This window comes from Schistocerca serialis, chromosome 3 (genome assembly GCF_023864345.2).
Source record: "Schistocerca serialis cubense isolate TAMUIC-IGC-003099 chromosome 3, iqSchSeri2.2, whole genome shotgun sequence".
NCBI classification, from domain to species: domain Eukaryota; kingdom Metazoa; phylum Arthropoda; class Insecta; order Orthoptera; family Acrididae; genus Schistocerca; species Schistocerca serialis.
The window spans coordinates 908,999,050-909,025,625 of NC_064640.1; positions in this window are offsets into that span (position 1 = coordinate 908,999,050).

Here is a 26,576-nt window from a genome sequence, read left to right on the forward strand (position 1 = left end):
TTTTTCGACAACTGTACCGAGAGGTTTTGGATTTCGGTATGGCCGTGTCATTCTGTTTGCTGTGATTTATTTACACCTATAATTTGGTATTTTAAACTTTTTGAGCGGTTTTAGCATCAGATTTAGTGATTGTGTTACTGAAGAATCACCAGGGTACATCCCGGTGGAAAGTAAGTTCATAATAGCCTATCTTCCTTTGTTAGAAACATGATTTATATTGTTGTTACAGTGAATGATTATAACATAAAAACAGTTTGGGTCAATATTCTCGCAAAATACTTGTTATTTTGTCATACTTAAAAGGTCTAAAAATCATTAAAGTTCAATTACGTATATCACATGAGTGTTAGCTGAAACTACTAGTGACTTCGCATACTTTTTTCCACAAATGGTTTACTTGTTAATTATAGAAATGCATTTAAAAGTTTTAAGTAACAATGCAAGGGAGGTTTGTGAAGCCTGATAGAGGAAACCTTCCAAAATTTCATGCATTTCCGATTTACGGCCACATCATTCGGCAACGAAGTCAGCATGCGTCTCTCTGAACTGTCATTATAAGGAGTAAAAACTTCAGAAAAGCGATTTGTAGTAGCACAGTGGGTTACACAACAAACTACCACGTCAAAGGTCGCAGGTTCGGATACTGCTGGTTACCAAAATACTTTTTCTCTTCTACGTGATTGAAACACATTCTGAATCTTCGTTAATCGTCAAAGTTAAGCATTTTTCTTATATATTCGTTGTTATTTACACGTAAGAGCGCGCTTTCCCAGTAACGAGTATCTTAAAATGGCTCTGAGCACTATGGGACTTAACATCTTAGGTCACCAGTCCCCTAGAACTTAGAACTACTTAAACCTAACTAACCTAAGGACATCACACACATCCATGCCCGATGCAGGATTCGAACCTGCGACCGTAGCAGTCCCGCGGTTCCGGACTGAAGCGCCTAGAACCGCACGGCCACCGCGGCCGGCTGAGTATCTTAGAATTCGTGACTTCCATATGTTTAAGAAATGGAAGATGAAATTTCTGTGCGTGAAACAACTGACAGTGACATCTATACGTTTTCTTGTCGCAAATAACTCACCATTTTTTACTGAATACATAGCGATTTCCGAGTGTGTGGTCAGACAAGAATCTAAGAGCACAACTTGAATTACTGCGAATGAAACTAGTCTTTGTACTTCAGATTGTCATAAGTATTTATTTGCGATCGAACCCTTAACAACAGTAGACAGAAATGAAAGATTCCCGTCAAAATATTCTTAGACTATACCACCATATATGAAACATTTTGATTCATCAGATGCCGGCCACGGTGGCCTAGCGGTTCTAGGAGTTTAGTCCGGAACCGCGCTGCTGCTACGGTCGCAGGTTCGAATCCTGCCTCGGGCATGGATGTGTGTGATGTCCTTAGGTTAGTTAGGTTTAAGTAGTACTAAGTTCTAGGGGACTGATGACCACAGATGTTAAGTCCCATAGTGCTCAGAGTCATTTGAACCATTTGATTCATTAGATGCATGTTATAAACTACAACTAACTTCTATAGCTACACTCGCCACGCGCTCTCGAAAAGAAGTTTTCTTAAATTTTGTTTTTATGAACCAAATCATTGATGTATCATATATGGAAGTAGGGTACCTCATCGTTTCGATCTCTAGGAGCGAGTTACAACCACATTCTATGCATGTTCTTATTCTTTGACACTCTCAAACAATTTTTCGGGTTCATGGAGATGTGTTCCGTCTATACAACTAATTGAAGGCAGTGTATTTGTTGCCATATGCGTTTCGCTTCTTTTATTTATGAAGCATCTTCACGACTAAAAGAAGCAAAACGCGTATGGCAATAAATAAACTGACTTCAATTAGTAGCCTAGCCGAAATGTACCTCCATAAATTTTGAAGCAGCTAAGGAACAACGGAAAATAGAAGAAATTACGAATTTTTTGGGTGTTTCTATTCATTATTTGTACAATGTGGTACTACACTCCATTCCAAACTCATATTCTGAAAATCCAAAACAAGACGTCGTTGTGAATGAGAATAAAATGGCATAATGTGACATGTATGACAGTTTCCACAACACAGTCAATCTTCTACGGTTATCATGCATTCATGGAAGCAAGTAGTCAGAAAAATTTGAGCAGTATTACGTACTCTAACCATACTTTTCGGTACCGTGAAGGACAGTGTGCCTATGTCGGCTGCTAGCCGCTTCGGGCTCGTGCTGATGTGGCGCTGCATTGTGCGTGCGTGGATCTGAGGCAGATTGCTTTTGATTGGTTGGCGGGAGGAGAACTGACAACAGCATTTCTGTCTGCTAGGACCGTTCAGCATCGCTTCCGAAATTCTTACAGAATAATTTTCGGCTCTCCATCGAAAAAAAAAAACCGGTTGGGTGCGCTCGTGTTCCGAACCGATCGGCAAAATGGCGGAAAGATACAGAATAAGGTCTGGGCAGCCTTGATCCCATTCCCGTCTCTGTTTCGGTCTTCCTCGGCCGGACTCGTCCTCCTTCGTACAGCCCCTCGTCGCAGTTCCACTGCTGACTGCTCCTAGTTAGTTTAGTATCGAGTTGTGGTTCGTTTCGTTTGCTGCACACGACCATTCTAGATCTGTTTGAAAACCTTTCTTGCACTCTGGACATCTGCTTTTTTTTGTATTCTGTTCAGCATCCTCGACTGGTAATTAAAATGTATTTTATAATTACATAAATTACATAAAAATTACGTTGTATGTAATACACACATTTTTTCAGAGAAGAAAGGGGCATATCAGCTTACTGAATTATTTCGATAAACAGTAGAAGACAGTTATAAAAAGGCAAGTTTTTTGTTATTGCACATGCAAATGAAGTCGGCACAGCACACACAAGTGGCCATTTTCCGTCCTTCTTGATCCAAGGTAAAACAGTGTCTTCATTGTTATGGAAGACGGACCGACTTACAACCGAATGAAACCCGCGCTCTTTAATCGAGTGTCTGGTCTCATATTCCGTAAAGCGAATATAATATTTTCTACAATATTAAATTAGTGGCACAGAGTGGCACACGAAAAATTTGCCCAGATACTAGACTTTTCATTGCCGCCCACCAATCGTCATCTATTGTTTCGAAGTTGTTGTTTTCATTAACTTATCTGTTACTTCTTTACTGCCTAATTATTACATGTTTATCTATTCTGCTCATAGCAGCCAACAAATTGCGAAATTGGCGAGAAGTCTGTACTCCGAGTCGGTTTTTCGTGCACCACCCAATATTACTTCACTGGGATCAGCCACATAACACTACAGTTGGCAAAAGGAGAGGTTTTGCAGAATCACGGAAATAACTAACACTCCTGTCATCACTAATTCTGTAACTATTCCTACCACTGTCAAACTTTTTCTTCGGTTAACTTCACTAACCGAGTCGAATCACCGTTTAGCTTTCCCGCGTTTATTCTCCAGTTAGGCGTTATTGCGTGTTCATACAACATGTTTTTCGCACTGTTCTAAGAATAGAATCAAGCGGCTGCTAACCGAGGACTGTGAAACTGGCCCCTAGTAGTGTAGTGATCTGGAAAAAATTTTCATTGATACACCGAGAAGATAATACGTAATCTTTCTTACCTGTTATTCCTGTTACTAGTTTATTTCCACTCTGGTAGTCTGAATCTCTGGTCTTCGCTAATAATTATAACAACTCTTATCGTTCGAGTACCCAGTCAACCACATAACAAACAGCGGTTGGCATTCACCCTTTCAGGCTTATTTGACTCAGCTCGTTTAGCCCTGTCTCCGGAGAAGTTTGTTATATCCTGATGCGACGAGGATTCCCCTTGCAGACACATCACGTGCAGTACGCACGCATTCAAAAATCAACTTATGATTCGTTCAAAAATCAACTTAGATCGTGCTCAAAATGTTCAAAACCCAATAGGGATACGTTTCAAAATCATATGAATAATCGATAGACCAACGTGCGCTGTATGCTAGGCCTTTGTGGAACAAAGCTTTTTCTTCTTCAAGAATATAAATTTGGTGCAACTTAAAATTGCCGCCCTGGGCAGATAACCCGGTTTACCCTCACCCCCTAGGTTTGGGCCTGGTGTGTGGCTCTGAGCACTATGGGACTTAACATCTGAGGTCATCAGTCCCCTAGAACTTAGAACTACTTAAACCTAACTAACGTAAGGACATCACACACATCCATGCCCGAGGCAGGATTCGAACCTGCGACCGTAGCGCCTAGAACCGAACGGCTACCTTGGCCGCCTAAGGCGCTGCAGTCATGGACTGTGCGGCTGGTCCCGGCGGAGGTTCGAGTCCTCCCTTGGGGATTGGTGGATGTGTCTGTCCTTAGGATAATTTAGGTTCAATAGCGTGTAACCTTAGGGACTGATGACCTTAGCAATTAAGTCCCATAAGATTTCACACACATTTGAACGTTTGAACATATGTAAGCGCTCTAACAGTAATTTTTTATAATTTTGTTACTTTTCGAGAATTAGACTGTTTGATTTATAGAAGAGCTGACGTCCGCTGGTCGTCTTCATTTCTAATGGACGTGTACCCGAACCGATACGACCATATTTAAAGACTTAATGAGTATAATTACTGACAGAAAAAATATTGAATATAAACATTTCGAGTTGCACAAATTTATCATCCGGTATCAGTCACTATGATTTCCAGCTCTTACACGCACACTGTTGAGATCATTGTTCTTGCTTTCATACACGCAAGCTCAACAGCAATATTTTTTCAGTAAATCCTAATAATACACGTAAGATACATACCGCATACATCACTCGCGATATTATTTCATCACTTCCTTGCCAGTTTAACGCGGCCGCACGCCTCACTTCTATACTCCGGCGCCAAACTCTGCGGGATGCACGGTGTTGACTTAAGCTATGCCTATCGGCCGCACTAGTAGTGCGGTTCTAAGAGAACGCTTCGGAAGGAAGGCTACACCACTTAGGATATCGGTAGGGTGGCACCCTACTGCGGCCACAAACAAACTGCTATATTTTCGTCAAAGGTGGGGCAAACGAAAGTGGCCCGGATGGGTAGGTTCAAATGGCTCTGAGCACTATGGGACTCAACTGCTGTGGTCATAAGTCCCCTAGAACTTAGAACTACTTAAACCTAACCAACCTAAGGACAGCACACAACACCCAGCCATCACGAGGCAGAGAAAATCCCTGACCCCGCCGGGAATCGAACCCGGGAACCCGGGCGTGGGAAGCGAGAACGCTACCACACGACCACGAGATGCGGGCCGGATGGGTAGATACGATTGGACGTGAATTTGTGGCAGCATTGACGGAGGAGGAAAAAAGCTACAGTTACTTCCAACAAGTTGGAGCAACTGCCCATACAGCCGGCCGAACCATTGAGCACATTTACACAATCTTCATGCCTGACAGAATTGTTAGGAGAGGTCAGTCTGGTCGCGGCCTTAGCTGGCCACGCAGGTCAACTGATCTGTCGGTATGCGACTACTTTGTATGGGAAGCACTCCAGTCTAAGGTGTATCGCAACAAGCCTCACCTTCAAGAACTGCAGCGGAACATGCCGGATGAGACCGCAGCAATTCCAGCACAACAGCATCGATCCACCTTTAGCAACTTGCTGACAGGAGCCGAAAAGTGCCAAGAGGTGAATGGTGGTCATTTCAACATCTGCTATAGTCAGGTTAGCAAGGTATTTCTTTTCCTCTGCTGTGTTTCTTTGTACCCTCGAACTGTGTTCTCCGGGCCACTTTTATTTGCCCCACCCTGTATATCTGAAGATGCGAATGTTGTGCAGCCATGTTCATCTCATTCATAATTGTTACTGAGCTATACGCAATATTAACTTGCATAAGGAGAGAGGAAGGAAAGACTGAAGGCTAAACTTTAATCTCTCGCCAACATCTGATCACTAGAAGTGGAAAAATAACCCAACTGGAAGTAGAGAACATGGGACGTCATTCTTAAATCCTAAGGTACTTCAGAAGACTCATTTAAACCAAAACAAGATTGGCGACAGCGAGTATCTACCCTGCTCCCCCACCGTCTTAGCTACTGCGTCATCGCATTCACTTTACACAACGGTGTAAATAGAACGTCGAACTGCAGTTTGATACTACTTCTTTACCCAATTAATAGGTATTGTAATCTGTTGCACAGAATTTTTAGCTGTGAATGAAAATAGGTATTATCAGTTTGATTAAAAAAGAACTCGTAAGCCAGCAGTGTTATGAAAAATTATGTCGTTGGTAAACGAAAGTAAGATCGCAGAAATCAGCCAGCAAGTTTGTGAATATTTTCAGGTTTTTCGGACAGATGACAATATTAAAGCACTCTTCCGTCTTTACTCCCACGTCTCGCGTGTAAGGAGAGAGGGAGGGAGGGAGGGAGAGAGGGAGGGAGGGAGAGAGAGTAGCTTCGAAAAACCTAGAGGCCTATTTCTGCGTGACAAGGCTCCCGCCCACCGCACGCATCCTGGGCAGTTTTTAGCTTCAAACGACTTGGTGATAAAACACGACCCCACTCCGACTCACCCTGACATGATATTTTTGTTCTCTTTTTCCCAAATTAGAAATGTTTCCTAAGTGAAATATTTCAACAACATTCAAGACATCTGACGGCGGGACTGGGAGAGGAAACAATTTAAGATTTCCTCCGTGATAATGACACTCGTTGTGACCGCCTTAATCTATGTGGTGTAGGATACTCGTGTGCTGCAATATAGAACTTTACCACTTCTGCGATACGGGCGAAGATATTAAGACAGGAGGTTCAAGAAACGTAACCACCGTGAAAGTAGCTTTACGCTTTATCCATCTGGAAATTTTCCGATAAATTCTTGGATGTTGTGAGTGATTAAATTACTAGCTCTGCAAAAAAATTCTGCCATTCTGGTGTCTAATGATGAGAAGACGAACTAATCCAAAGGAACTTCCTTCTACATTCTTATGAGTTCCCCTACTCGAGACAACTCCCTACTGCATTTAGAGTGAGTTTCTGGGGGAGTGGGGATGTAGACGGATTGTGGGTGTCGTTGTCGCACTGTGACTATTTTACAATCCTTTTCACAACCTGCTCTCATTTTGTCCATTCTCTGCTGGGATGGAACCTACTGTCTTCGTTACCCTCTATCTCATCAATCGTTAGTAGTCACCTGAAGATGGCAGCAAGTAATAGCACCAAAAATTCGACTAGTACCCACGACTCAACCCGACAAACCACCAAAGAGGAATTTCGACTACAGGGTTGTTTTCGACATAGGTGGATGTGCACTTGGCGACAGTCAGAATCGTCACAGATATGGCGTTTCTTCAAACCGAAGAACGGGTTTCTAGGCACTGAAAAAGTCCATGGATTCTCATTCACCACGTTATAGGGGAGTTCTCCAACGTGAGAATCGTGGGTGGTCTGCTCGCTTTGCACTAGGCTGACTTTCCTTCCCAGTAAACTGGCAATGGATTTGTAACACTTCCTGCCGTTTTGTATTCTGTTGTTTAGTATCATTGATTGACTTCCTTTGTCTTTGGCGAACCAACGCTTACGGAGAAGGGTGTTAGTTGAGACGAGCTACGTTTTTATAATCATGCGCCTCATTTTGAACGCAATTCCCTTCTTTGTGTTCGGATCCCTGTCATTCAGATTAAAAATAATTATTGCGTGGCCTGAAATAAAGCAGTTTATAACAACTACGGGATACACAATTCAACACCCTACCAAGCCCAAAGTCCACTCACTGCTTTGTTTATCACAGAATTTGCTACGTCTTCTTGGTCTACTTGGCGTTGCTGAATTCGTTCGTCTTTATTTGTTACCACGCTTGCTTTTACAGAAATTATATTTCTCTCCCACACTTAGCCAACATCGATCTGGCTGTTCCTGACCTGATATGCAACACTGTAATAAACCGTTTAGCTCACACTGACCAACCTAAATAACCATTTACCCCAAAGTTTCGCCTCAAAGCGCATCTGCCGTCAATGATCGAATCGTAAACGAATCAAATATATGGTTCCCCAATAACATATATCGCCGTTTTCTGCACTGATCTACCCGGTGTATGTGTTCTCCGTTTCATTGACAAAGCGAGACCTCATTACATATGGCTCCTGTAATGACTTGTTCCTTCACGTGAAAAATAATTGACTGTTCCAGTCGAGTAAAGGAAGTCGAACGCATGCTGCAGTAACGGGTAGTGCGAAAAACCTAACGTACAATTTAGCGTTTGAAAAGAGAAATATTGAAGAGTTGAGATTACCACCACCACATGGGCTAGAAAACTCGTTCGTGAACTACTGAAACATGGGCCAAGAAGCAGTGTGCTACGGCGACATTGAACAAACCACAAAGAGGAGGAGTGCTCCAGCACGATAATGCTGGGCCATTTCCTCACTCTGTGGCAATAACCTTTTTTCCCAGTAAACCGTGATGAAGACATTGCGTTTCGGTTACTATAGCCTCTGGAGGAAGAGGATGAGGAGAGTAGTGTCTAACGTCCTATCGACTACGAGGTCATTAGAAACGGAGAACAAGCTTGGATTAGGAAAGGATGGAGAAGTAAAGCGGCCTTGCCCTTTCGAAGAAACCATCCTAGGATTTTCCTTAAACGATTTAGGGAAATCATGGGAAACCTAAATCAGCATGGCGGCAGGCGGGTATGAACTCTAATGCGAGTCCAGTCTGCTAACCACTGCTCTGCCTCGCTCGGTGTTGTCTCTCAACATTACTATTAGATCACACTGGTCTCTCAACGGATTTTCTCCCTTGAAACATTTTTTCTATGAATTTACTCACCCTGACAGGAGGAAGGACCCAGACATCGCCAACCAACAACGATCAGCCAGAATATTACGACCTAATAGCCGGCATGACCACTTTCGGCAAATAGCAGCGATGCGTCGTGGTATGGAAGAAATGAGGCCTTCGTAGGTCGCTGGAGGGAGTTGGCACCATATCAGCACACGCAAGTGACCTAACTCTAGTAAATTCCGGGGACGGGGGCTATAAGCTCTGACGCCACGTTCAATCACATCCCGGATGTGTTCGATGTAACATGGAGCATTGTCATGATGGAAAAATACCAGTGCTGTCGGGAAACATGATCGTAATGAAGGGGTGTATGTGGTCTGTACCTGTGTAAGATACTGCTTGGCCGTCAAGTGCCTTGCACGAGCTCCACTGGACCTATGGATGCCCACGTGAATGATCCCCAGAGTTTAATGAAGCCGCCGCCTGCCTGTCTCCGTCCCGCAGATTCCAAGGAGCTGCTTCCCCTTGAAGCCGAGAATTCGCGCCCTCTTATCGGCATGAGGAAGGTATTAGGGTTCTTTACACCATACAACGCTCTTCTACTGGCCGAACTTACAGTGTCGATGGTCACGTGTTCATTTTAGTCATAGTTGCCGATGTCATGCTGTTAACGTTAGTCCATGAATGTGTCGTCAGCTGCGGAGGACCATCGTCAGCAGTGTTCGGTGTACTGTGTATTCAGACGCAGTTGTACTCTTCCCAGCATTAAAGTCTGATGTTTGTTCTACCACAGTTCGTCGCCTGTCCTGTTTTATTAGTCTGTCCAGCTTGAGACATCCGACATCTGTAATGAGGGGTGGCAGCCCAACGCCAAGACGTCTGGGCGTCGTTTCACGTTGGTTTCGCCATGTCTTGAAGACACTCGCCACAGCACTCCTCAAATACCCGACAAGTCTTTCAGTTTCCAAAATGCTCGAGCCTAGCCTCCAGGCCATACCATTGTGCCCTCGGTCAAATTGAGATATATCGCACACTTTTCCCATTCAACACACAGACAGCACGCTCAGTAATACGTCATGCACCATGCAAGTGTCTGACTGGCAGTCATTCCTCGCCAGGTGACGCTGCTATTGCCTGGAGGGATTTATATCGATTGTGGGCTGGTGGTCAGAATGTTCTGGCTGACCAGCGTATTCTGCTTGTGTGCGGCAGGTAGTCTGTGAACTGTCTAAAATTAAGGACTTTAAATTATTTTAGCGCCCTACCATACCTCCCCTCCCCCTTCCCCCCCCCCTTCCACACCGGCCAGTTCTGAAAAGTTTCCCTATTTTCATGGCTCTCAATTGACACCAAACAGAGTATCGATAGTTAATAGCACACAATATTTTCAATCGTCCTACGTGGTGGCCACAAACGCATATTTTCCGATTAATCGAAAGACAGATCTTTTGTGACTGTCGCTCATGTTTCCTCAAGTTTAACTCTCTTCATGATGCGCGGCTGGTCCCGGCGGAGGTTCGAGTCCTCCCTCGGGCATGGGTGTGTGTGTGTTTATCCTTAGGATAATTTAAGTTAAGTAGTGTGTAAGCTTAGGGACTGATGACCTTAGCAGTTAAGTCCCATAAGATTTCAAACACATTTGAACATTTGGATTTGACTGTGGATATTGTATCACAGACAAAGTCCCTTTGACTGTTCAGAGATGTCACTAAATCCGCCCAGAGATGTAAACAACCATGGATGAGCAGCGCCTATTAGACGGAGGGGGTCCGACAGCCGATCATTTCCATTCAATCCACCAGGAAGGAGGTACACGGTTCCTGTTATCTGTAGTTCAACCATGCCTAGACGGTCAGTACCGCGGTTCGATCGCGTCCGCATTCTTTCTTTGTGCCAGGAAGGGCTCTCAACAAGCTAAGTATACAGGCATCTCGGAGTGAACGAAAGCGATGTTGTTCAGACATGTACGAGATACAAAGAGACAGGAACTGTCGATGACATGCCTCGCTCGGGCCGCCCAAGGGCTACTACTGCAATAGTATGGCTCGGAGGAACCCTGACAACAACGCCACCCTGTGGAATAATTCTTTTCATGCAGCCACAGCACGTCGTGTTACAGCTCAAACTGTGCACAATAGGCTGCATGATGCGCAACTCTACTCCCGACGTCCATAGCGAGGTCCATCTTTGCAATCACGACACTATGCAGCGCAGTAGAGTTGGGCACGATTAATGGACCGCTCAGGATTGGCATCACGTTCTCTTCACCGATGAGGTCGCATGTGCCTTCAACCAGACAATCGTCAGAGACGTGTTTGGAGGCAACCCGGTCAGGATGAACACCTTAGACTCACTGTCCAACGGGTGCAGCAAGGTGGAGGTTCCCTGCTGTTTTGGGGTGGCATTATGTGGGCGGACGTACGCCTCTGGTGGTCATGGAAGGCGTCGTAACGGCTATACGATACGTGAATGCCATCCTCCGACATATAGTGCAACCATATCGGCAGCGTATTGGCGAGGCATTCGTCTTCATGGGCGACAATTCGCGCCCCCATCGTGCACATCTTGTGAATGACATCCTTCAGGATAACGACATCGCTCGACTAGAGAGGTCAGCATGTTCTCCAGACATGAACCCTATCTAACATGCCTGGGATAGATTGAAAGCCGGCCGCGGTGGTCTAGCGGTTCAGGCGCACAATCCGGAACCGCGCGACTACTACGGTCGCAGGTTCGAATCCTGCCTCGGGCGGCATGGATGTGTGTGATGTCGTTAGGTTAGTTAGGTTTAAGTAGTTCTAAGTTCTAGGGGACTGATGACCACAGATGTTAAGTCCCATAGTGCTCAGAGACATTTGAACCAGTTTTTGATAGATTGAAAAGGGCTGTTTATTGACGGGGTAACCCACCAACCACTCTGAGGATCTACGCCGAATCGCCATTGAGGAGTGGGACAATCTGGACCAACAGTTCCTTGATGAACTTGTGGATAGTATGCCACGACGAATACAGGCATGCATCAATGCTAGAGGACGTGCTACTGGGTATTAGAGGTATCGGTGTGTACAGCAATGTGGACCACCACCCCTGAAGGTCTCGCTGTATGATGGTGCAACATGCAATGTGTGGTTTTCATGAGCAATAAAAAGAGCGGAAATGATGTTTGCGTTGATGTCTGTTCAGATTCCGGAACCCTCGGAACCGAGGTGATGCAAAACTTTTTTTGGTGTATGTAGAATGTGTTCGATAAACAAATAACAATTAATCTATTTGTGGATATGAGAGTCGTTGCTTTCAGTATTTTTTTATGTAAGAAGTAATTAAAACATTGAAACGTCTCTGTGAAGTCGTTTCATAAGACGCGTATCGAATTCGGCACAATCTATTCATTTTAGTACCTGATTTTAGCTCAATTCATGATATCTTCCAGAAAGACTGAGCATTCAAATAAGGCCTATTGAATATTATATGTATGTTTTAATGTGGGGTTTCGGTTTTGTTTTGTGGGAAACGCTGAGTTGGTCATCGTCTGCTGGGAACAGACGATGTAGCTTCTCGTTCGAAGGAGAGGACAGGATGACCAACTTAGGTTTCCAATACCTGAACAGAGAGGTTTACCCAGCTTAGTCGAAGGATGTTTTTGTGTGTGAGGTTGGTGACGGAGGGCTACCCCTCTGGTAGCTTCCGCTGCAAGGGGAGCTAGGTAATCTCGTGAGAGAAAGCGGCACTGTTAGGTGAACGCTTGGTGACTACGGATCGTAGCTCTTAAGGGGGGGGGGGGGGTTCAGGTGATAGGAATCAGGTTGAGTTAGGACTTCGTTATGTTTAACTGGTGAAATACTTAAGGACTTCAGCTTAACTGAAGCGTATAAAGAGAGTTTTTTAAATGATTTTTAATCATATTTTGTGGAAATTGCTTTTGTGTTTGTGTGTCGATTTTGTGCCACGTGTTTGGTAATCAATGACTCTTCTGGTCCACCACGGCACCGCAATAGGCTTTATTTTAACAGTTTGCTTGTTTAATGAGCTACAATTTGTGCAAGAATATCTGTTCTTTCGTGCGCTTTCTACAAAGCAGCACAACAGTTTGGGTCAGAATGCACCACGTGCTCTAGTTCGGCCGTTTGCAAGCAGCAGACGCAGTTAGTATCGTAAAGAATTATCGCACAGCCTTGTGTATTGATTAAACCTCTGTCCAGAATAGAGAATGCATAGAATAGTAACGCAAATCTCACTTTTATATTTTTATGGTATTAATGCAAAGGAGATGATTGTATAATTGTCTCCCACCCCCGTCTTGTGTGTTTCTTCTTGCTGTAGTTAAATTGTACTCTGTTTCATTCTCACGTAATTCTTACTTAAATATTTCGAGTCAGGCACCAGTTATGTGTAGTTAGGATTGCAACCAAATATTTAGTTACAATAAATAATTTACGTGAAAGATAAATTCTTTGGTGTCGATCTTACCCCCTTACTCTGATTTCTATTCCTGAATTAATCAAGTTGCTTCATGGACGACATGGAGTGCTATTTATCTGGCTGCTTAAAGAAATTTGCTTACTTTTAATTAAATTATTAAAGTAATTAAACTAATAATTTTCCAGCTCCGTTTTTTCTTAATGGTTAGGAAGGGCTTGGGCTGGTGGCGAACCTGAATTTCTGAATTTTTATCATTATTTGTGTGAGAGAAGCAGCTAGAAATGCGAGATAACGTATATGGCTCGATGAGCAACGTCATAAACATAGTAATATGTTACAACATATTAATATACTCCGAGATGGCGACTGATAGGTCGGTAACTACGACGCGCTCCACCTTGAGGAGGAGAGTTGGCGGGTTTGCTTGGTACGCAGCGTGGCCGGAGCCCGGGTTAATTAACTGGCTGCTTGTGTTTCCAGTAAGAGGGCGGACAGCGCATACGTGAGCTAGCAGCTAGTAGCTACCAGCCGGGTGGGGTTTCGCCGCGAAGCACCTGTCGCGCGCCACCCACACCCAGCCGGAACAAACGAGCGGCGCTTCCACCTGTGGCTGCCTCCGACCTCAGCAAATCGTGCAAGTCGTTCAAAGCACGAGAGGCCACCGAGTCTCACATATCGCCGAGCACTTCAACTTTTTCTAGTGGGTTCCTCCTCTGGTTTACTGGTGATCGTTGAGCATACAAGGTCATGCGTTCACCAGCAGACATCTCGTTAACGCTAGGAAGAAAATGTCACTCCTCTTTCTGCCGCAAGTTGGAGGGTAACGCACAGTTAAACCACGTGTAAAGATGGGCATGTCATTCTGATTTTTGTAAGTTATCGATGTGCACGTCATCAGAGAGAGAGAGAGAGAGAGAGAGAGAGAGAGAGAGATGTTACGTTGCTCTGAAGCAATCTTTGGTCTTGTTGTGGCACAGTCTTTACCTCTGCATAGTCTGATACATTCTTAGTTGAAGTGTAGTAGGTGATGGATGTATTCAGAAGCGCTGTGTTAAGTTGAGATTGTATCTGCTAGATGAAGAAAGATTTGTTATGAAGGACAGCTTGGATGAATATGATGTATATTTTAAAAGGCGAAAAGAATATAAATTTTGAATAATTTTTTTTTTCTTTACGAGAAGTAACACCGCGAGATAGTTTATCGCAATGATTATTGTCAGTTTGGTCACTTCCTCAGAGCTGAGAGAAAGACACCCCTACGTTTCTGAGTCATGCATTAACAGATCAACTGATTAAGCTGTTTGGTTTTTATAGAAGTTCTATTTTTAACATAGTCCCTTTATAAATCATTGTTAACTTTGTTAAGCATAGTATTGTCCAGACCAATGTTATGTGTGAAGATTATGCGAAGTTTTGCTCTGTCTTTTGGAATACATACGTCAGTCTAAAACCATTGTCTTGGAATATCATTTAATAGGAATCGTTACTCTCCTCGTCATACTGTTTAAAGAAGGTTTATCATTAAGAATTACCACATTGCAACACTTCGAATATTGCTCGGAAATTTTATTTAAAAATAAAACTCCAGCTTAGGAGCTGCATGATTGCTGTTTACTGTTGTGGTTTTGAAAATCTGAAGCTCTGTCGTCAAGAGGTAAGTTAAGTGGAAATTTTGATTAGGGCCAGATGATTGTTTTACTTCAGTTGCGCATTTAATATAAAGGCAAGTTGTATTCAGACCAGTTACAGTTCAATTCAGATCAGGTTCTGTTTAGTCAAACGTTGGCATAAGAGTTTAAGTTGGATAACAGTTTGTGGTTGCACAGTTTTGGGAATATGTACACTTTTTGTAGAGTGGGAGGTAAACTTGGGCTAAATTTCATACAGAAACACTTACTAAGGAACTTGTACACTTTTAACACGTAATTAATTCTTGCATTTTCATTCTAGCGCGGAGTGGACGGACAGATTTCTGCAGATGGTGATTCTGAAATCATGGAGAAATTTGGAAATTGAGAAGAAATAAAAACCTTGGCGATGATGCTGTAATTCTATCAGGGACGACAAATAATTTGGAAGATTAGTTAAACTGAATGGGTCGTCAACAAAAATAAAACAAAGGTAATGGAAGGTGGTCGGATTACATCAGGTAATAAGGAGGGAATTAGATTATGAAATCAGACACTAAAAGTAGGAGATGAGTTCTGCTATTTGGGCATCAAAATCATTGATGATGATGAAGATAAAGATGATGTGAGAAGTTGAGAAAGTAAAAGTATAAAAGGCAGACTGGCAATAGCTAGAAAAGAATTTATGAAAAAGAGGTATTCGTATACATCGAATATAAGCTTTAGTATTATGAAGCCTTTTTCTGATGGTATTTTTCTGGAGTGTAGCCTTGTACACAAGTGAAATGTGAACAACAAGCAGCTCAGACACAAAGAGACTATCATCTTTGGAAATGACAGACGCAGGTTGTCTGTAACCTGTTTGTTTTAGTAACGGAAGGAACACCAGATTTTTTGATACAATAAGAAGCTTCAACTGGATGGTGATAGCAGTATTCACGCAGAGACGAACGAGCTTACTCAGGAGAGAATAGCTTCGGGAACTGTATCAAACCAGTCTTTAGACTGAAGAACACAACAGCAAACGCTGATTCTAAAGTATAATTTTAAACCTTGAATCTGCAATGAAAGTACATGACAGTCTACACTAATGTGAGTAACAGGGGAAAAACTTCGCACGCTGTGGTTTTCCAAGATCCAGTCCTCGAGAGGCACTTTCTTGATTAATTTAACACCTATGACACACACGAGATCTTCAGGCCTTTGCAGCACACTAGATCACATTAGAGCTACTAACGTAATCCCTCTGAATGATTAAGTGCATTTCAGGTTATCCAGTCCACATACTCAGCAGAGAAACCAGTCCAAGACAAGCTGCTACACCCACAACGTCTACAGGAGGATGGTAGATTCCGTTGAGTATTATAGCATGAGGGAATTCGGGCAACGAAGTGCCAGTTGTAGGAGCCAAGTTAACCTACACGATATTAACTATGCCCCTGTTAATCCAAAATGCCATGTATTGTTGAGTGAAAGCGTGCTTTGGAGTATAGAATGCTGAAACCAGCTACCGTCGTAGTACTCAACGACTCGGCCACAGTGCAATTGTTTCCACCCATTGAGGAGCAAAGAACATGTCTCGGAACTGGGTGCTGTACCTAGACGCACATATCCATGCATTTTTGTTTAGACAACAGGGCAATGATTAGTTCAGTAGGTTATCTGCCACAATTTTAGTAAAATGTACATGGTGCAATAAGCGCCAGTTGACTCTAAATGAAGAAAAAAAATGTTCAAATTTGTGTGAGTTCTTAAGGGCTGCTGAGGCCATCGGTCCCTAGACTTGCACACTACATAAACTAACTTAGCCTAACGTATCCTAAGCACAACACACGCACGCCCATGCCCGAGGGAGGATTCGAACCTCCGCCGGGAGGGGCCGCACAGTCATGACATGGTGCCTCTAACCGCACGGCCACTCCGCGCGGCGAATAAAGAAAAGTGTGAGGTCATCCATACGAGTTGTAAAAGGAATCCGTCAAATTTCGGTTACGCCATTAATCACACATATCTAAAGGATGTCAATTCAGGTAAATACCTATGGATTACAACTACGAAAAACTTAAACTGGTACGATCAAACAGATAATGTTGCGGGGAAGGCAAACCAAAGACGGCGTTTTATTGGCAGAATACTTAGAAGCTGTAACAGGCTTTCTGAATAGATTGCGTACACCATTCTTGCGCTGCCTCCTCCGCTAGAAGACTGTTGAACAGTATAGGATCCTTACCAGACGGTATTGACGGAAACCATCGAAAAGTCCAAAGAATAGCAGTTCATCTTGTATCATCGCGAAGTGGAGATTGTGTCACGTATATGATAGGTGAGATGGTGTGTTAGTTATTAAGACAAAAGCGTTTTTCGTTGCAGTGAGATCTTTGCACGAAATTCCAATCACCTACTTTTTCCTCTGAATACGAAAATATTTTACTGACGCCATCGTACATAGGAAAAAATGATCATAATAATAAAGTAAGAGAAATCGGAGCTCCTTTTTGTTCAGGAGTGGAACGGTAGACAAGTAGTCTCAATGTGGTTCGATTAACTCACTGCCAGGCAATTAAGTGTAAACTGCAGACTATTCATGTAGATGTATACTTCCTTACAACTAAAGTCTCGCTACTTGAGCCGCTGTACAAAGAAAACGATTTGCCGTATAGCTAGCCAACTGCATAGGAAGCGTGTTCAGACTGTGCACTGCAGGATATCGTTCTTAGTTGTGTTAGTGCCATGGCTTGCCGTTAGGTACGGCGACGTAGAGACGAACGCAAGCATCAGTACATCACAGTTGCAGATAGGCAACATGGGTCTGGACCAGGTGAGTAGGGCTTTACTCGAAAAGGTGTGTTATCAAAACAACTGCTATAACAGGTCTTCTAAAGATATTCCCTACACCACGCTTGTGCATCCTCCGCTGCAGTACTGCTGTGCGGTTTGGGATCCTTACCAGAAGGCATTGACGGAAGACATAAAAAATGTCCAAAGACGGGCAGCGAGTATGGAAGCATTAAAGGAGTGCGGAAAGGTCCTGCTTCAGCACCGTGGTTGGAGAATATGATTCGGAAGCTCGAATTAACAGGCGATTTGGGAGCTGCTTCTGGGTAAGGCTGACTATCAATTACACCACAAATTTTTGAAGAAGTTACTGTAGACATATCTGAGAGTGCTGGGTGCAATGTACGACCTACAAGCAGTGCTCGAACTGTGTCACGACAGCTGAATATTCCTTGGTCCACCGGTGGGAAAGAGCTGCGAACAACTGCGGAATGGCATCGCTAGTTTGGTTCTAGGCTGTCGAGGAAGCAGGTGATTCTCACACTGAGCAACGTTTGTAACCTGGAACGTAAACATTGCACGCAGTTAACAAAAGTTCACCCTTTCATGTCGAAATTAAAATGTGCTTCTTTCGGTGGATTAATCACTATTTCTCTTTCACATTCCACTATAAATTTTCCACACAGTTTCGTTGTCTTCGTTTTTCATGAGGTCCCTCTCAAGTAAGAAAATTTAATTATAACCACCCTCTAGATACAGAGGCTCTGTAAAATGTCTATTCCTAAGAAGCTATGGACGAAATCTGAAACGGTTGTCATGGTGATTATCTATGCCAGTACTCTTCGCAAGTGATTAGCAGTTCTCCATTACATCTACATCTACATACATACATACTCCGCAATCCACCATACGGTGCGTAGCGGAGGGTACCTCGTACCACATCTAGCATCTTCTCTCCCTGTTCCACTCCAAAACAGAACGAGGGAAAAATGAATGCCTATATACCCCTGTACGAGCCCTAATCTCTCTTATCTTATCTTTGTGGTCTTTCCGCAAAATATAAGTTGGCGGCAGTAAAATTGTACTGCAGTCAGCCTCAAATGCTGGTTCTCTAAATTTCCTCAGTAGCGATTCACGAAAAGAACGCCTCCTTTCCTCCAGAGACTCCCACCCGAGTTCCTGAAGCATTTCCATAATACTTGCGTGATGATTAAACCTACCAGTATCAAATCTAGCAGCCCGCCTCTAAATTGCTTCTATGTCCTCCATCAATCCTACCCGATAGGGATCCCAAACGCTCGAGCAGAACTCAAGAATAGGTCGTATTAATGTTTTATAAGCGGTCTCCTTTTACAGATGAACCACATCTTCCCAAAATTCTACCAGTGAACCGAAGACGACTATCCGCCTTTCGCACAACTGCCATTACATGCTTGTCCCACTTCATATCGCTCTGCAAAGTTACTCCCAAATATTTAATCGACGTGACTGTGTCAAGAGCTACACTACTAATGGAGTATTCAAACATTACGGGATTCTTTTTCCTATTCATCTGCATTAATTTACATTTATCTATATTTAGAGTTAGCTGCCATTCTTTTCACCAGTCACAAATCCTGTCCACCTCATCTTGTATCCTCGTACAGTCACTCAACGACGACACCTTCCCGTACACCACAGCATCATTAGCAAACAGCCGCACATTGCTATCCACCCTATCCAAAAGATAATTTATGTAAATAGAAAACAACAGCGGACCTACCACACCTAATTATATTGCTAGCTGTTTAATTTGAAGTATCAAGAAGGATAGAAAACAATCAAATTTGAAAATGTAGGTGGTATACAGGCTAGTAGGAAAATAAAGAATTAAATCTGTAGGGGATTTGTGGTATACAGCGTTTTTAATTTAGCACGCAGTGCTACTGTCTCTGACAATAACAATGGGTAAAACCCGGCTGGGAATCGCGTTCAGCTACGCTGGAGTGACACATGCGGTTACGTCGCTGCACGCTGTTTTCAGTTCTACAAAACTGGCTCTGATCAATATGGGCCTTAACATCTGAGGTCATCAGTCCCCTAGAACTTAGAGCTACTTAACCCTAACTAACCTAAGGACAGCACACACATCCGTGCCCGAGGCAGGATTTGAATCTGCGGCCGTAGCGGTCGCGCGGTTCCAGACTGAAGCGCCTAGAACCGCTCGGCCACATCGGCCGGCTTCAGTTCTACGTCAGAGCGTATCAGCTGTAGCAGCTCATGAGTAGTGGCATACCAGACTGTCGGCGACCTATTGCCACAGGTTTTCAGTGGATAAGAGACCTATAAACGTGCGGTCCAGAGCAACTATTGAACACATTCTGTATCCGGGAAGATCATGACAGCATGGGAAGCTGGCTGTATTGCGTTATCTTGTTGAAAGGTAACACAGTGGAGACTTGTAAGATATACTGATGAGGCAAAACATTTTGACCATCTGCTTAATAGTGTGTTGTCTATCTTTGGAACGAAATAGATCACTGATTCTGCGTATCAGGGATCTGAAAGTTTGTGGAGGTATGTCGCGTTAGATGTATACGCATAGGTCATATAAATAACGAGCCGCTGATAGGTGTACGCGGTGATGGCGCCCGACAGCGACCCAGATGGGTTCCATCGGATTTACATCAGGTGAATTTGGTCGCCGACACGTCAATTGAGTGCATTATAATGATCCCCAAATCACTGCAGCAGGCATCTGGCTCTGAGACACAACAGTAATACTGCTGAAAAATGACATCTCCATCGGGGAAGATATTAAGGACGAGGGATGCAGGTGCTCGCAGCTGTCAGCAGCATGTCTTCGCTTACTACCACAGGTGCCACGCAAGCGCAGCAGAATGCCTCCCATAGCATAATACTGCTCTCAACAGCATACGTCCGTGGCTCGGTGCACGTTTCGAGCTTACGTTCACCTTGATGATGGCGTTCGTAGAGACCACCGTCGACCTAGTGTAGCACAAACGTAATTCACCCGAAGAGCCGACACGTTTCCACTGATCGACGGTCGAATCGTCATGGTCCCGCGTCTACTGAAATCGTAATGTACGACGTCGTTTGGTCAACATGGGAACACGAAGGGTTGCTCTGCTGCGGAACTCCATGTTCAACAACATGCGATGAACGGTGTGCAGTGAAACATTTGTGCATGCACCAGTTTTGCGCTCTCTCGGCAGAGATGCCACGGATAACCATCTACCCTATCTTACAGAGCAGACAAGCCTCCGAACCCCACATTCTGTGGAGAACCGTGGACGTCCAACCACTTAGCGCTTGGTGGTAATTTCACAGTCCTTCTACCTCTTTCCCTACATCTACATCTACATCCATACTCCGCAAGCCACCCGACGGTGTGTGGCGGAGGGTACCTTGAGTACCTCTATCGGTTCTCCCTTCTATTCCAGTCTCGTATTGTTCGTGGAAAGAAGGATTGTCGGTATGTCTCTGTGTGGGCTCTAATCTCTCTGATTTTATCCTCATGGTCTCTTCGCGAGATATACGTAGGAGGGAGCAATATACTGCTTGACTCTTCGGTGAAGGTATGTTCTCGAAACTTTGACAAAAGCCAGTACCGAGCTACTGAGCGTCTCTCCTGCAGAGTCTTCCACTGGAGTTTATCTATCATCTCCGTAACGCTTTCGCGATTACTAAATGATCCTGTAACGAAGCGCGCTGCTCTCCGTTGGATCTTCTCTATGTCTTCTATCAACCCTATCTGGTACGGATCCCACACTGCTGAGCAGTATTCAAGCAGTGGGCGAACAAGCGTACTGTAACCTACTTCCTTTGTTTTCGGATTGCATTTCCTTAGAATTCTTCCAATGAATCTCAGTCTGGCATCTGCTTTACCGACGATCAACATTATATGATCATTCCATTTTAAATCACTCCTAATGCGTACTCCCAGATAATTTATGGTATTAACTGCTTCCAGTTGCTGACCTGCTATTTTGTAGCTAAATGATAAAGGATCTATCTTTCTGTGTATTCGCAGCACATTACACTTGTCTACATTGAGATTCAATTGCCATTCCCTGCACCATGCGTCAATTCGCTGCAGATCCTCCTGCATTTCAGTACAATTTTCCATTGTTACAACCTCTTGATACACCAGAGCATCATCCGCAAAAAGCCTCAGTGAACTTCCGATGTCATCCACAATGTAATTTATGTATACTGTGAATAGCAACGGTCCTATGACACTCCACTGCGGCAGACCTGCAATCACTCTTACTTCGGAAGACTTCTCTCCATTGAGAATGACATTCTACGTCCTGTTATCTAGGAACTCCTCAATCCAATCACACAATTGGTCTGATAGTCCATATGCTCTTACTTTGTTCATTAAACGACTGTGGGGAACTGTATCGAACGCCTTGCGGAAGTCAAGAAACACGGCATCTACCTGCGAAACCGTGTCTATGGCCCTCTGAGTCTCGTGGACGAATAGCGCGAGCTGGGTTTCACATGACCGTCTTTTTCGAAACCCATGCTGATTCCTACAGAGTAGATTTCTTGTCTCCAGAAAAGTCATTATACTCGAACACAATACGTGTTCCAAAATTCTACAACTGATCGACGTTAGAGATATAGGTCTATAGTTCTGCACATCTGCTCGACGTCCCTTCTTGAAAACGGGGCAGCAAGGCAAGTATAGACACGGGCAGTGCGGCAACGCCTGGAGCAACAGATACTCTTACCACGACGACCATTATCGCAGTTTCCCTTGACACGGCAGAAGAGGCACACCCTAGATGCTCAAGACAGCAAGACGTGAACATTCAGCCAGCAACACTGTTTTCGGTAGACTGGTTCACAGGCTGTGCGTAATAAATATCTACCCTTTGTCGAAGGATTTCCCCACTTGCAGCCCACATCTTCGCTAGGGTAATTTCCTGTCCACGTCTGCTCCGTTTACATACTTTCGTTACTACGTCATGTGCCCGCAATACCACCAAGCGGCCTCCTACGCTGGAGTGGGCAGTGGTCATCATGTTTTGACTTATCAGTGTAGGATACAGCAGACTGAATTAGTAAGTCAGAAACGTAACGGCTGCTGTCAAAATTAGCGGCTATGCAAGTAAGAGGTGATCATGTTCTGTACCCAATGGCACCTCATACCATCGCATCAAGGACGAGAACTCCACACACAAGTGCGTTCATCGTGATACTGCGTTCAGAAACAGGAGTTGTCTGCAAAGACGTCATGATGCCACTCCCGTGGCCAGTGTAGGCATTGGGCCCACCAATGCTGGTGTGCCTCTTCTGCCGTGTCAAGGGAAACTGCGATAATGGTCGTCGTGGTAAGAGTATCTGTTGCTCCAGGCGTTGCCGCACTGCCCGTGTCTGTACTTGCCTTGCTGCAAACAGACCTATTTCAAAAATGGTTCAAATGGCTCTGAGAACTATGGGACTTAACATCTGAGGTCATCAGTCCCCCTAGAACTTAGAATTACTTCAGCTAACTAACCTAAGGACATCGCATACATCCATGCCCGAGGCAGGATTCGAACCTGCGACCGTAGCGAACGCGCGGTTTCAGACTGTAGCGCCTAGAACCGCTCAGCCAACCTCTGCCGGCCAGACCTATTTCCTGAGTGAAGGCGCGTGACGTGCTGTAGCATCACGCACCACCGAGCGGCCTCCAAAGGTGATTCCGTGATGATATTACAAACTTTCAGGAATGATGGAGAAAGGTACACTCCTGGAAATTGAAATAAGAACACCGTGAATTCATTGTCCCAGGAAGGGGAAACTTTATTGACACATTACTGGGGTCAGATACATCACATGATCACACTGACAGAACCACAGGCACATAGACACAGGCAACAGAGCATGCACAATGTCGGCACTAGTACAGTGTATATCCACCTTTCGCAGCAATGCAGGCTGCTATTCTCCCATGGAGACGATCGTAGAGATGCTGGATGTAGTTCTGTGGAACGGCTTGCCATGCCATTTCCACCTGGCACCTCAGTTGGACCAGCGTTCGTGCTGGACGTGCAGACCGCGTGAGACGACGCTTCATCCAGTCCCAAACATGCTCAATGGGGGACAGATCCGGAGATCTTGCTGGCCAGGGTAGTTGACTTACACCTTCTAGAGCACGTTGGGTGGCACGGGATACATGCGGACGTGCATTGTCCTGTTGGAACAGCAAGTTCCCTTGCCGGTCTAGGAATGGTAGAACGATGGGTTCGATGACGGTTTGGATGTACCGTGCACTATTCAGTGTCCCCTCGACGATCACCAGTGGTGTACGGCCAGTGTAGGAGATCGCTCCCCACACCATGATGCCGGGTGTTGGCCCTGTGTGCCTCGGTTGTATGCAGTCCTGATTGTGGCGCTCACCTGCACGGCGCCAAACACGCATACGACCATCATTGGCACCAAGGCAGAAGCGACTCTCATCGCTGAAGACGACACGTCTCCATTCGTCCCTCCATTCACGCCTGTCGCGACACCACTGGAGGCGGGCTGCACGATGTTGGAGCGTGAGCGGAAGACGGCCTAACGGTGTGCGGGACCGTAGCCCAGCTTCATGGAGACGGTTGCGAATGGTCCTCGCCGATACCCCAGGAGCAACAGTGTCCCTAATTTTCTGGGAAGTGGCGGTGCGGTCCCCTACGGCACTGCGTAGGATCCTACGGTCTTGGCGTGCATCCGTGCGTCGCTGCGGTCCGGTCCCAGGTCGACGGGCACGTGCACCTTCCGCCGACTACTGGCGACAACATGTACTGTGGAGACCTCACGCCCCACGTGTTGAGCAATTCGGCGGTACGTCCACCCGGCCTCCCGCATGCCCACTATACGCCCTCGCTCAAAGTCCGTCAACTGCACATGCGGTTCACGTCCACGCTGTCGCGGCATGCTACCAGTGTTAAAGACTGCGATGGAGCTCCGTATGCCACGGCAAACTGGCTGACACTGACGGCGGCGGTGCACAAATGCTGCGCAGCTAGCACCATTCGACGGCCAACACCGCGGTTCCTGGTGTGTCCGCTGTGCCGTGCGTGTGATCATTGCTTGTACAGCCCTCTCGCAGTGTCCGGAGCAAGTATGGTGGGTCTGACACACCGGTGTCAATGTGTTCTTTTTTCCATTTCCAGGAGTGTATATGCATCAGTATGAGACCCTCATTCAGAAACGACGGATTCCAAGGCTATAAGCGAAATTATTCTAATACGTCTCACAATGCAATTCATGTACTGTTACTGTTGTTACTAAGATTGCAGGGTAGGCAACCCGACGAGCACTTACGTGTGGAGGTTGGGGTAATAATTCAGCTAATCCAATGAAGAAGGCGTACTGTGTACGAACAGGAGCAGTCCTGGTGTACATTGTCTGTAGTGTAGCAGACTGCAATCCGTCCTTACAAGTTTAAGGACTAACGTCAATCAGCCCTAACCAAATGGAGTTGTACCCGTCGACGAAATTCCAGATATGATTTTCGTGTATGGGCAAGCAAATGGAAGCACCAGAGAAGAGGAAGGTTCAAAATGGTTCAAATGAGTGAACACTATGGGACTTAACATCAGAGGTCATTAGTCCCCTAGAACTTAGAACTACTCAAACCTAACTAACCTAAGGACAGCACACACATCCATGCCCGAGGCAGGATTCGAACCTGCGACCGTAGCGGTCGCGCGGTTCCAGACTGAAGCGCCTAGAACCGCTCGGCCACACCAGTAAGAGCATGGGTAAGCTGTAAAAGGATTACATAGTAAAAGTGTTGAAACCGGAAACAATTTTGTAGGAGCTGAGAGATTGTGCCGAACATGTCGAAATACTATGCAAGTCTGCAGGCTTTCGTGGCCGCTGTTACTAAAGTTAAAATCTTCTGCGTTTTAGGCCGCGTCATGTTTCTTCTAAAATGTTCGACGTTTCGAACCCTCTGCTGGGATCTTCCTCAGGATCCTCTGGTGTCCACTACTGCTAGAACACTGTCAGAGACGAGTGTCGCGTCCATTTATAACGGGGGAGTTTTCTGGCGTTCGTGCTGGAGAAGTGATAGTACTGGTTAAAATTCATATGGCTACCATTGGTGGGCCATAGTCATACGCTAATATTCCCGCTCTGATGCAGAAGAAGGGGCGTTGGTAGCTCATCTCCTGCGGATACCATTGGCGGTCCATCGTCATTGGATAGAAAGGCACTATTCCACACTATGATGGAGAAGGGTTATTGGTTTATTCCTGAGGAATACCCCAGGAGAGGGTTCGAAACGTGAAACATTTTAGAAGAAACATGACGCGGCCTAATAACCCAGAAGATTTTAACTTCGTGTCGAAATACTGATCGCACACCAATCTCATTCTAAAAATGTAAGAGCTACGTAATTATAACCGCTCCATACCACATGCTACAATCTTCAGACTTCTGCTGTTCCAATGTTTAATTGAGAAAAATTTGAAATTAGTGGTAAGTTCCTATGGGACCAAACTGCTAAGGTAATCGGTCGCTAGGCTTTCATACTTCTTCATCTAACTTTAACTTACGCTAAGGAGAGCACACATACCCATGCCCGAGGGAGGGCTCGAACCTCCTACAGGAGGAACCGTGCGAACCGTGTGAAGGCGCTTTAGACCGCACGACAACCCCGCGCGGCGTTTAATTGAGAATTAGACCTAATAAATTATAAACTATGTTCTTCAGCTACTGTAAAATTTAACTATATCCTAGACACGAAACTTTTTCAGAATGAAACTATCGTATGGTTTTATTGAGTTGGAGGCCTAGTTTGGCGTTGTTTGGCCACCATTTAAGAGTTTGGTGATTAAGAACAATGCGCACACACCCAGTCGCGAATGGAGAAAATTCTCGATCCGGCTGGGAACAAAACCGAGGGCCCTGCGATCTAGAGACAGCAACGCTAACCAGTAGACCACTATCTTCTGACTACTTTTACGGTGATTTGTAAACATTATTGATAGAGAGTCAGGGATAAGGCGGTGTGTGATCGAAC